The sequence below is a fragment of the Narcine bancroftii genome, chromosome 5 (assembly GCF_036971445.1).
Source record: "Narcine bancroftii isolate sNarBan1 chromosome 5, sNarBan1.hap1, whole genome shotgun sequence".
NCBI lineage: Eukaryota > Metazoa > Chordata > Chondrichthyes > Torpediniformes > Narcinidae > Narcine > Narcine bancroftii.
Genome location: NC_091473.1, coordinates 22,199,821 through 22,212,232, shown reverse-complemented (window position 1 = coordinate 22,212,232; position 12,412 = coordinate 22,199,821). Strand labels below are relative to the sequence as shown.

At 41.0% G+C, this 12,412-nt stretch overlaps 1 protein-coding gene across 2 annotated transcripts in view; it reads left to right on the top strand.

Moving 5' to 3' along the window:
• bsnb (bassoon (presynaptic cytomatrix protein) b) overlaps positions 1–12,412 on the top strand; it is a 451,700-nt gene that overhangs the window by 87,013 nt on the left and 352,275 nt on the right. The window lies entirely within an intron of this gene.

Genomic DNA, 12,412 nt, shown 5'->3' with positions numbered 1-12,412 from the left:
TCTTTAAATGTTTTGTAGAATTCTATTGGAAATGCATCCTCTCCTGGTGTCTTATTATTTGGTAATTTTTTTATTATCTCTTGTATTTCTACTATTCCAAATGTTTCTGTTAATTTATTTTGTTCCTCTATTTGTAGTTTTGGTAGTTCAATTTTAGTCAAAAATTCCTCTATTTTCCCTTCTTTCCCTTCGTTTTCAGTTCGGTATAATTGTTCATAGAATTCTCTAAAGTTTTCCTTAATTTCTTTTGGATTATATGTAATTTGTTTGTCTTTTTTCCTTGATGCCAATACCATTTTCTTAGCTTGTTCTGTCTTAAGCTGCCATGCTAGGATTTTGTGCGTTTTTTCCCCTAGTTCATAATATTTCTGTTTTGTCTTCATTATATTCTTCTCTACCTTATATGTTTGTAATGTTTCATATTTTATTTTTTTATCCGCCAATTCTCTTCTTTTAGTTGTATCTTCCTTCATTGCTAATTTTTTTTCTATGTTTACTATTTCCCTTTCCAACTGCTCTGTTTCCTGATTATAGTCCTTCTTCATCTTGGTTACATAGCTTATTATTTGCCCTCTAATGAATGCTTTCATTGCGTCCCATAGTATAAACTTATCTTCCACTGATTCCGTATTTACTTCAAAATACATTTTTAATTGTTTTTCAATAAATTCTCTAAAATCCTGTCTTTTAAGTAGCATGGGGTTTAATCTCCATCTATACATTCTTGGAGGGATGTCCTCTAGCTTTACTGTCAATATTAAGGGTGAATGGTCCGATAGTATTCTCGCTTTATATTTTGTTTTTCTTACTCTATCCTGCATACTAGCTGATAACAAAAATAGGTCTATTCTTGAGTATGTTTTATGTCTAGCCGAGTAGTATGAGTATTCCTTTTCTTTTGGGTTTTGTTTCCTCCATATATCCAAAAGTTTCATTTCTTGCATTGATTTAATTATAAATTTGGTTACTTTGTTCTTCCTGTTAATTTTTTTCCCCGTTTTATCCATATTTGGATCCAAATTCAGGTTGAAATCCCCTCCTATTAGTATGTTCCCTTGCGTATTAGCTACCTTCAAAAAGATATCTTGCATAAACTTTTGATCTTCTTCGTTAGGTGAATATACATTAAGTAGATTCCAAAACTCCGAATATATCTGACATTTTATCATAACATATCTCCCTGCTGGATCTATTATTTCCTCTTCTATTTTAAATGGCACATTTTTACTAATTAATATAGCCACTCCTCTTGCTTTTGAATTATATGATGCTGCTGTTACATGTCCTACCCAATCTCTCTTTAATTTCTTGTGCTCCAATTCAGTTAAGTGTGTTTCTTGGACAAATGCTATATCAATTTTTTCCTTTTTCAGTAAATTTAGTAGTTTCTTCCTTTTAATTTGGTTATGTATTCCATTAATATTTATAGTCATATAGTTCAACGTAGCCATTTTATACTTTGTTTATCTTCTCCTTCCGTTTTTCCATCATTACCTTTCCTCCTTTTCCATTTCTGTTTTCTTATTTTCAACTCTTTATAAGACAACATTCCTACAACATCCAACATTTTCCTTATTCTCCTATTTATATCTTCTTTATCCCCAATCTCCCCTTCCCCTCCTGAGTTGTCCTTTATCCCTTGTCGGACAACCACATCTCCCCTCTCCATTTGGATTTGCGAATTCACTCGCAAGCGTCAACTGATTTTGCAGTGACCGCTATTTCTCCCCACCCAGCCCTCCCCAGAAAAGATTTCACTTTTCATATGTAACAAAGGTCACTCTTTTAATTCCCTCCTTATTCTCTCTATTCCATTACCTTCCCTTATTCATTCTTGTCTATACTATCTATATTTTCCTCTAAGTACAGATACCTTCACGTATGCACATTGTCTCTATTCACTCTTATACCTCTTTACCCACATACATATCAATCATTATCATTTTTACTCTCATTACCCGTCTTCATCCCTCAGTCTATTTTTGTAATTGTTCTGCGAATTTTCGTGCTTCTTCTGGGTCTGAGAATAGTCTGTTTTGTTGTCCTGGAATAAATATTTTCAATACCGCTGGATGCTTTAGTATAAATTTATACCCTTTCTTCCATAAAATCGCCTTTGCTGTATTGAACTCCTTTCTCTTCTTTAGGAGTTCAAAACTTATATCTGGATAAATGAAGATTTTTTGCCCTTTATACTCCAGTGGTTTGTTGTCCTCTCTTACTTTTTCCATTGTCTTCTCCATTACTTTTTCTCTTGTAGTATATCTTAGGAATTTTACTACAATAGATCTTGGTTTTTGTTGTGGTTGTGGTTTAGAGGCCAATGCTCTATGTGCCCTTTCTATTTCCATTTCTTGCTGTAGTTCTGGATATCCTAGGGTCTTAGGGATCCAATCTTTTATAAACTCCCTCATATTCTTGCCTTCTTCATCTTCCTTAAGGCCCACTATCTTTATGTTATTTCTTCTGTTATAATTTTCCATTATATCTATTTTTTGAGCTAACAGTTCTTGTGTCTCTATCGCTTTTTTATTAGATTCCTCCAATTTCTTTTTTAAGTCTTCTACCTCCATTTCTGCTGCTACTGCCCGCTCTTCCATTTTGTCCATTTTCTTTCCCATTTCTGTTAAGGTCATATCTATTTTATTCATTTTCTCTTCTGTGTTGTTTATTCTTTTTCTTAAATCATTAAATTCCTGTGTTTGCCATTCTTTAAATGACTCCATGTATCCTTTAATAAGAGAAAGTACCTCCTTTATCTTGCCTTTCTTTTCTTCTTCTATTTCACTGTACTCTCCCTCTTCTTCTTCCTCTGGGTTGGCCATCTGTTGTTTCTTTGTTGCCCTTTTCTTCTCTTCTTTCTTGTTTCCATTGTCTTCTGTGGTCTCTTCTTGCTGCAGGTGTTCTGCAGCTGTCGTTGCCGGCTGTGGAGATCGACTCCCCAGCTGGTCCCCCCTCCCGTCGGTGTGTTTTTTTTCATGCGCGGTTGCGCACTTTTACTCGGCTCAGCGAGCCATTTTTGTAGTCCATTATCTACCGACCTGAGGGAGCGGGTTTCTCTCTCCACAGCGGGCCTCTTCGGACAGGTAAGGCCTTCACCTTCTTCCTCCGTTGTCTTCTCTTCCTCTCTTCTTACCGTTGCTTTCGATTTTTCTTTTTTTGTCGCCATTTTCTTTCCACCTTTATACTCACTTTTCTTTAACTTTTATTTCTGTGCCTTTGTGTTTTCCTTTGTTTTTCCCGACTTTTCTGGAGAGGGCTGGAGTTCACTGTCCGGCCACTACTCCATCACGTGACTCCTCCCATATCAAGAAAGTATTAATGGATTTTTTTTTGCTCCTGGTTATGTGTAAAAGCTTGACCATTAATTTGTCTGTGCAATACAGTGGTGTCCTCTTGAAGCATTTAATGTATTCCCCAGAGTTTCATTGAGAGATTTTATGCCATAGTACAATTCTCTCCCTTGAGAGCAATGCAATTATCTTTACTTTCATATATCTGTACGTCTTTCGAAGCCAGTTCAAAATCTAATGAATTGGGACAGTGGAAAGAAGAGCGACTTGACTTGAAATCTGAGGAATCCTAACTACTTTCATTGTTTGCCATCTTCATTGAATCTCACAGATTACTGTCTGCCCACAAATTTTAGTGTCATCTTAATTGGGAAGGATTACATGTCGTGTTTGTTGTCCTTATTCTGGATGTGGTAATTAACTTCCATAACCTTACCAACCATCACTTACTAATGTCTCTTCGATGCTGTAAAAAAAATAGCTAAATTAAACTAAAAGGTGACTTTATTAAATAAAATTACTGTTAATATATGGAGAATATATGGCTATTTAACCATTGAAGAGAATGTTTCTGACATTGCAACCAAGAGAGCAGTCAGTCATATGATATCCTTCATGAAACAGTCTTAAAATAATGATGATTGTTAACAGTAATTGTCAGCAATGTTACACAGTTTAACAAGAATCTGATGAAGGAAAGGCATAAAACCTGTCGACACTGAGCAACCAGCAAGCAAAAACTGAGCAACTGATATCCAGAATAAGCATGAGAAACACTAGATCAGATGACAAGCCTTAGTTGCACACCATTCTGGGCTGATACACAACATGTTTGGCCTAATAACTAGAAGAATATACATCAATGTAGCCCAACTGAAGCATTGAGTTTGAAGGACTGTTTTCTGGTACCTTCCACAGAAAGCACTGTTTCATTACAATGACAATAAATTGAATCTTGAGAAAAGCAAGAGGAAGCATTTGCTAATTGCTTTTAGACAAAGTTAGGGATCCCCATCTTGTTAAAATAGTAAAAAAAATGGCACTTTATTTAAAATTAGAGAAGGTTGTGGTTTTCAAAGTTTGTCCTGCAAGTACTTTCCTGGGAGATCTCCCTGAAGGTGCCAATCTCCACTAACAGTATCCTGCGTTACGGAGAATAACTTCAGCCTTTGGTTTGTGTAATGCAACTGATTGCACTCGAGATGAATGAAGAGTGCAAACATTCTTTTAATAGCTTGCAATCAAAGGCTGGTGGAACAATAGTCCTCAGGTAAATCTGTGGTAAAGCGGGAAAACCAGGGTTTATATTGTGGTAGGTGAGGGTGGAGCCAAGGAGGAACCAGCCATCTGAACAATTATATAAGCAGTGAATTCCAGTTCACTGCATTCACCCCTTCCTTCAGAATTGAGCCTTTGGGTGAAAAACACAGACAATTTATTTAAAAAAAACTAATACTTTACAAATATTTACAAGTTAAATCTGTCAGGGGGTCTGATAATTCTGGTTGAGTGTCACAGTACTGGAGGACTTTGGGCATCCTGAACTTCCTGAATCCCCTGTTGTACAGAATTAGTGGGTCTCAAGGGCTCCAGATCAGGTCATGGATGGATTGGACCACTTTCTGAGCAGTGTCTTCTGGGACCATAAGTACTCTGTAGTCCCTGGCTCACTTGAGGCATCAGATCCTCAATTCCGATGGGTGCCAAGTCTCTGATCGAAACTGTGTCCTCTCTGTCATCAGGGTTTGCCACGTAGGCATACATTGGGTTGGCATGCACCCTCTTGATCAGGGGTCCATCTGGCTCCTCACATTTTTTTTTCAGCAGGACTGGGCTTGGTACCATTAGCCAAGCCGGGAGAGTAGTCTCAGACATGGATTTCCTCTGGAACGTAAGCATAAGCGTGTGAGGAGTTGCATTGGTCGCTGGGCAGAGGAGTGACCTTATGGAGTGGAACGCAATGGGTAGAACTTCTTGTCAGCATGAGTCAGGAAGGCCTTTGGACCAGAGAGCCAATTTCACAGCCTTCCATGCAGTCAAGTTCTCTTTTTCAACTTGTCCATTCCCCTGGGTATTGTAACTAGTCGCCCTGCTTGAAGCAATGCCCCTGGTGAGCAGGTACTGGCATAGCTCTTCGCTCATAAACGATGATTCCCGTTCGTTATAGATGTAGCTTGGGTACTCAAACAGGATAAAAATAGAGTTCAAGGCCCTGATGACTGTGGTGGTGGTCATGTCTGGGCAGGGGATGGCAAACGGAAAACACGAATACTTGTTGATAACTTTGTTAAACTATACGTTTCCGTTGGTGGAAGGGAGGGGACCCTTGAAATTGACACAAAGTCATTTGAAAGGACAGGATGCCTTTATCAGGTGCACTTTATCAGGGCGGTAGAAGTGTGGCTTGCATTCCTCGCAGATGTGGCAGGACCTGGTCATTTCCCTCAACGGAGTAGGGAAGGTTGTGTGCCTTGTTGAAATGAGCCATGTGAGTGATGCCTGGGTGGCAAACCTCACTGTGCAGTGACTGCAACTGACCGATGTGTGTGGTGGTACAGCTTCCTCTTGACAGGGCATCTGGAGGTTGATTGAGAGTACCTGGCCTGTGTGCTATGTCTTAATTATAGGTGGAGAGTTCAGTTCTCCACCTAGCAATCTTATCATTCAGTATTTTTCCCCTTTTTGGTTTATTAAACATAAATGCTACCGATCGCTGGTCAGTGAGCAGTTTAAATTTTCTGCCTGCAATGTAATGCCTCCAATGCCTGATGGCCTCTACACTGGCTTGAGCCTCTTTCTTTACAGATGGATTCCAAAGCTCATGGCCTTGTAGGGTGAGGGAGAAAAAGGCAACTGGCCTGCCTGCCTGGTTAAGCCAGGCTTTTAGCTTTTTCAGAGCTAATTCGGAGGCATCGCTTTCCACCGTAAGCATGGTGGCCTTTGTGATGTAGCTCCGAATGCAGTCGACAGCCGTCTGATTTTTGGCCAACAATGGGAAAGAGGTGGACTTTAAGAGGGGGCAGAAATGAAGCTTAGGCACTTCCTTAAGGCTTTCATGATCTTCTTCTTCTTTGGCTTGGCTTCGCGGACGAAGATTTATGGAGGGGGTAAAAAGTCCACGTCAGCTGCAGGCTCGTTTGTGGCTGACAAGTCTGATGCGGGACAGGCAGACACGATTGCAGCGGTTGCAGGGGAAAATTGGTTGGTTGGGGTTGGGTGTTGGGTTTTTCCTCCTTTGCCTTTTGTCAGTGAGGTGGGCTCTGCGGTCTTCTTCAAAGGAGGTTGCTGCCCGCCAAACTGTGAGGCGCCAAGATGCACGGTTTGAGGCGTTATCAGCCCACTGGCGGTGGTCAATGTGGCAGGCACCAAGAGATTTCTTTAGGCAGTCCTTGTACCTTTTCTTTGGTGCACCTCTGTCACGGTGGCCAGTGGAGAGCTCGCCATATAACACGATCTTGGGAAGGCGATGGTCCTCCATTCTGGAGACGTGGCCCATCCAGCGCAGCTGGATCTTCAGCAGCGTGGACTCGATGCTGTCGACCTCTGCCATCTTAGGCATTGGGAGATCTAACGGGGCTCAATTGACTGGGGTCAGGGCCAATGACACCATTCTCCACCACATAGCCCAGGATTGCCAGTCGTTTCTTCTGGAACATGCACTTACTGGAGTTGTACATGAGGTTCAGGGCCTTGGCCATGTGGAAAAGCCTCTGGAGGTTAGCATCATGATCTTCCAGAGAGTGTTCACAAATGGTGACGTTGTCGAGATGATTCATTGATCATTTTGTCCACCTGTCTCTGGAAGACAGAAACCCCATTGGTGATGCCAAAAGGGACCCTCTGGAACTGATAGAGCCATCCGTCTGCCTCAAATCCATTGTAGGGATGGTCCTCAGAATGGATCGGTCGGTAACTGATGGTATGCAGCTTTCAGGTCGATGGTCGAATAGACCCGATACTGCGCAATTTTGTTTACCATGTCAGAAATTCGAGGAAGGGGTACACATCGAGGAGTATGAAACAATTGTTTCATACCAGTTGGGCCCGTTCGACTGCTTTGGCTATAGTCGATCACTAGCCTGGATTTTTCTTCCCCTTTCATGACTACCACCTGGGCTCTCCATGGACTGTTGCTAGGCTCCATGATGTTTTCTTTGAGCAGCAGCTATTTCTTGGCTCTAATAAATTCCCGATTCCCCCACACTGTATCACATAATCTTTGTAGCTATTGGTTTGCAATCGAGAGTCAGGTTCGGAAATAGTGGGGGTGGGGGTGGGGGTAGAGAGACCGCATGTGGCATCCGGCTTTTGGAACCTTCTGTTCCGCTCCCCGATTGAAGGAAGAGGGCCAGAGAACTCTATGGTCACACTTTTCAGGTGAGACAGGAAGTCCAGGCTCAGCAATACAGGAGCACACAAGTCCTTCAGGACATTCAATCGGAACTTACAAAATTCCCCCATTTTGCAGTTAGATACAATACCCCTGGATCATCGCAGAGTTCAAGTGCGAAGCTAGGAAAATAGGATAGCCAGTCGGGTACAGTTGATGAGGTATTGCCTGATTCAGGATGAGTAATGCCGGTGCTCTGGAGATCCCGTCACTTTCCATTCTGATGTCAACTCTCTCCTCTTGGCCTGCGGGCAGACAAATGGCATCAACCACGAGGCGCGGCAAGATGGCCACCTTCCATCTTGATCCGATGAAGGACTAGGTTGTGTCGACTTTGAGGCACGGCAAGATAGCTGCTGTGGCTTCCCATGATGCTTTACTTCCAGTGGCAGGTCCCGCCATGAGGTGCAGCAAGATGCTGATGGTGAGCAGCATGGAGAGGCTGAGGCCGGCACTTCAGACTCTGGCATGGGCCGAGTGATGATTTGGGAGTTGCACATGTGGTCACCCTCTTTGGGTTCTCTTTAGTTCGGCAGACCTTCACCCAATGCCATCGCTTTTCACATCCTAAGCACACGGAGTCCTTCATGGGGCATAGGGGTGCTGAACCTGTCCACAGAAGTAGCATCCCTGGTCGCAGCAATTGATGCTGGGTTTGCAGGAGTCACCTATGCCTCAATGACCTGGTCCCTGAAAAGGCGCTGCTTTCATCTGTGAGGTCGTCAGCTCTCAGTTGAGCCTATTCGACTGCTTTTGCCAGCTCCAGGATGCTGGCCAAGTCTTCATTCCCCAACTCTAGCAGTCACTGCCTTGTGTGCTTCAACCTCACTTCTGCCATGAGGGTGTCCCATATTTTTTGTTCCTCTCTCACCTGGGCTGTGGCTGCTTCATAGTGGCATTTTCTGGTCAAGGCCCACAGTTCAAGAACACTTGGAAGCTGCTGACATTGAGAGAGTCAATGCCTCGCCAGCATGTTGTTCTGGGGCCTCGAGTTACAGGCCTTCAAGCCTTCTGTGGCCAACTCGTATGCAGCACAGTCTCTGACGGCATACCCTTTGGGGCTGACTCGAGAGAGAAGTGCAGATCTCTGGAGACCATCTGAATTGAAGACATCTTGTATGGCTGTCAGGTAGGACTGGAAGCATTCCAGCTTGTAGGCGAATTCCTCCTCAGGGGACAGGGTCAACCTCGAACATGCCTGGCTTCAACAGGGCTTCCATTCTGTTTCAAAGTTAAGTATTAAAATTGTAACGCAACTGATTGTACTCAGACGAGTGAGGAGTACAAACACGCTTTTAATAGCTTACAATCCATGCCCAGTAGACACAACAGTTCTCAGGCGGGAAAACCATGGTTTATATTGGGGTAGGTGAGGGTGGAGCCAAGGGAGGAGCCAGCCATCTGAAAAATACATACAGTGAATTCCAGTTCACTGCAGTTTGTTACTATTCAGTAGTTCGAGGTGAGACGCTCAATTCCCAATGAATTTCTTGACTGAGAGAGAACTTTATTTTAATTGCGTTCTGGGCTCTGCAAAGATTTCTAGATCAGGAAAAACAAGGTGGGAATTGCTTTTTATTAATGGTGTGAATGGAAAGGAATAGTTACAAAAGCCTTGATTCAGTGTTTGGTGTTTTCAAAAGACAGAAAAAAAAGGTTCCTTTTAAGTGTTCAAAGAAGGTTTATAACATTCTCCAATTGATAAATTATCTCAACTTGAAAAAAAATGTCTGAAGGTAAAAGTTTGCAAATATTTGCAAATATTTGTTTAGTTGAAAGTGTTCCTGTTTGGCATGAGATATTGGATTGAATTGTGGCAGATTGTTATGTACAGTTTGATTATGACAAATTGCACTGTGGACAAAAAGTAGGTAGTTGAGTAAAAAGATGGACTTGTTTTCATATTTCTCTGCATGTGATTATCGAAGCACTGAGAAATCTATTAATGCATTGGCATTCAAAAAAGTGCGATGCCATATTTTAATTTCAATCATGTACGTGATCCATGTCATCTACAGGTCTTTATAACAATTGTGCGATCTATTTCAGTGTGACTTAAAGGGCACTGGGCAAAAATGCAGATGAAAGTTGAGGTCTGTCACTTTTAAGATGCATACCTTAATAACCTCAGCAACTGACTTTAGATCATGAACTTATCGTATGATCTTTACATATAGGTATCCCTCTGAATTGTACCTTTTCTATGACTTCACTTCCTTCTCACCTTTGCCACCTCACCCCCTCTCAATCCCCACTCTTCAGGACTCAAGATTGAACAGGTTTTCTTGCCTGCTTTGTACTATCAGGAGTATGCAAAGACTGCTTGAGTGCACACAGGCACCTAAACAGCGCTGGTATAGCTAAATCTTCATACTTCACTGAATTTTAGAGGCAAACATGACATCAAAGTATTTATTGACCCACCATTTTCATACACATAATATGCTTTGCGATGTGTTAACCTATTTCTAGCTTCAAGTTGTTTGTTTTTGAATTCTTACATCAGGATTTCTGAATGTCTCAGAAACTTGCAAGGGATATGGCTGAGCTGACTGCCAGATTTTTATAGCTTTTTTTCAGATGTTTAAAAGTTTTCTTCAGTGAATCAATGCTGTCCTGAAGTCATTCACCTTGGGACTCTACAAATCTCAATGATTACTTTCTGTGAACTTTAAAGCCTAGTTACTTTGTGCCCTTTATTTTTTATCATTAATTAATCTCATGAAGTCAGAGTATTTGAAAATTGGGTGTTTTTTTTTAATGAGGTGCAACATTCTCAAATATATAATGACCTTGACCATTTTTTTTCTGGGATATTTCAAAATTATGTGACTGCAATACATTCTTCCTTGAATTATGAAGAACTGTGCTTATAAATGATTAAATGAATGTTGAAATATATTCAATATTAGCATTAATTTGTAAATTAATAATTTTTCTCAATATAAGTGTGCACAGTACAATGGTTGGATACATGGTAATGAGGATTGATTTGGACAATCATGTATTTCAATGAAGGAGGATGAGCATAGTTTGTTTTTAAAAACACGGAACATTTTAAGCATCTGTCTTGGGTAAACTTATACCTCTCATTTTGTTCATTTTAGATCGGTCACAGTGTTTGAGCTACCGAAAGAAAATAGACACACACACCGAGAGCAGTTCAGTTTATACAAATGTTTATTACTAATTCAAAAGCTGATTTCACACTACAATATGCAAGCCCTTCCCAACTATACTTATCAACGCTTGGACTGGTCCCAACTGCCGAAGCGAGGCAACGACTGCACACTTGTAGTAGGTTGTCAGGGTGCTGGTAGCAGCTTCTCCACCTCCCCCGACCGGGACGTTGCTCGGACTCTGGCTGTTCTTCCTTCTTGACAAGGGGTGTTCCCACCCCTCGGAGAGTCTAAACTTCAGCAGCAGGACCACAGGCTTATATACCCCAAAAACAATTAATCATGCGCCTACTCCTTCTAATATTTGTCAGTCAAAATCAAAACTGAACATTACATTCTACAATTTAGAAGATTAATTATTATGGAACCAGGATGTTATAATTTCCTGGTTTATCTCGTAGATACAAAGACTTATTAAAACTTCTCGAGCAAGACAGGTTGTGACCAATTCGTCAATTTCAGAGTGTTGCATTTGACAACTGCTTTCCCTGGGCCTCACAGTGGAATTCCATTTCAAAGTGTATCTTCAGATAAGTCCCCATGGCTGAGTTTAATTACATCTGCTAGTTCTGAAAGTAAGGTGACCTGCGTGTGGACCCAGTGTCGTCAGTTCCACATAAGCAAAAAGCATCTGGGTACATGGTTTTAATCCTCCATTACAGCATCTCATTTGAAGAAGCTTTGATCATGTTGTGCAATTTTTTTTCCCCCACCATAAACATTTTCATATTAAAAGTGACAAACAGTCTTGCAAAAGATTACTCTGGAACATGTTGAAAATACCGTAAATAAAACAATAAGACTTTGGTTTTATTTAAAAAAAAAAGCACAAGTAGGAAAAATATGACCTTATTTGTAATGTGAAGACAAGTACTATTTAAAGATGAAGGCCATGGGCTTCTGTAATATAAAAGATGGGAAAATGAGATTGCTGATTGAACAGGGAGCTGTGGGAAAGAAAATTGGATCTTATATGGCATTAAACTGTATGCGAGATGAGATTTGTTCATTTTCTGAACATTTATTGCTCAACCAAGATAAAAGATATAGATCAATCATCCTCCTGTTGTGCACAATTGCCACATTTTAAACATACTTAACAGGATCAAGGCATCATTGGGAAGGACAACATCCATTGTTCATCCCAAATTGCCTTTGAGAAAGCACAGGCAAGCCAACTTCTTGAACCTTTTGATGCTCTTGAGGTGGTTCTGACCAAGGACCAAGCTGACTCAGCAGTGAGTCATTATGAGAGAGCCACTTTCCCCTCACACCAATAAGATCGCAAAAAGATTAATCAGATCATGCTGATTCTTCAGAAATTAATCTGAAAAATGTGGCCATAAATATCTTCAAACTGAAATGTAACATCAAACACCACAATTGAATCTTTTTCTGAAACAACATATCCAATATGTTGTCGGAGCTTTTCGTCTTGCAGCTTCAATGACCTGCAATTGACTCTGATCTTGAACACTGCATGTGTGCAATTTGCATGTGTTTCCTGTGAAACTTTTTTTCTGGATTCTGTGGCTTACTGCTGTATCCCA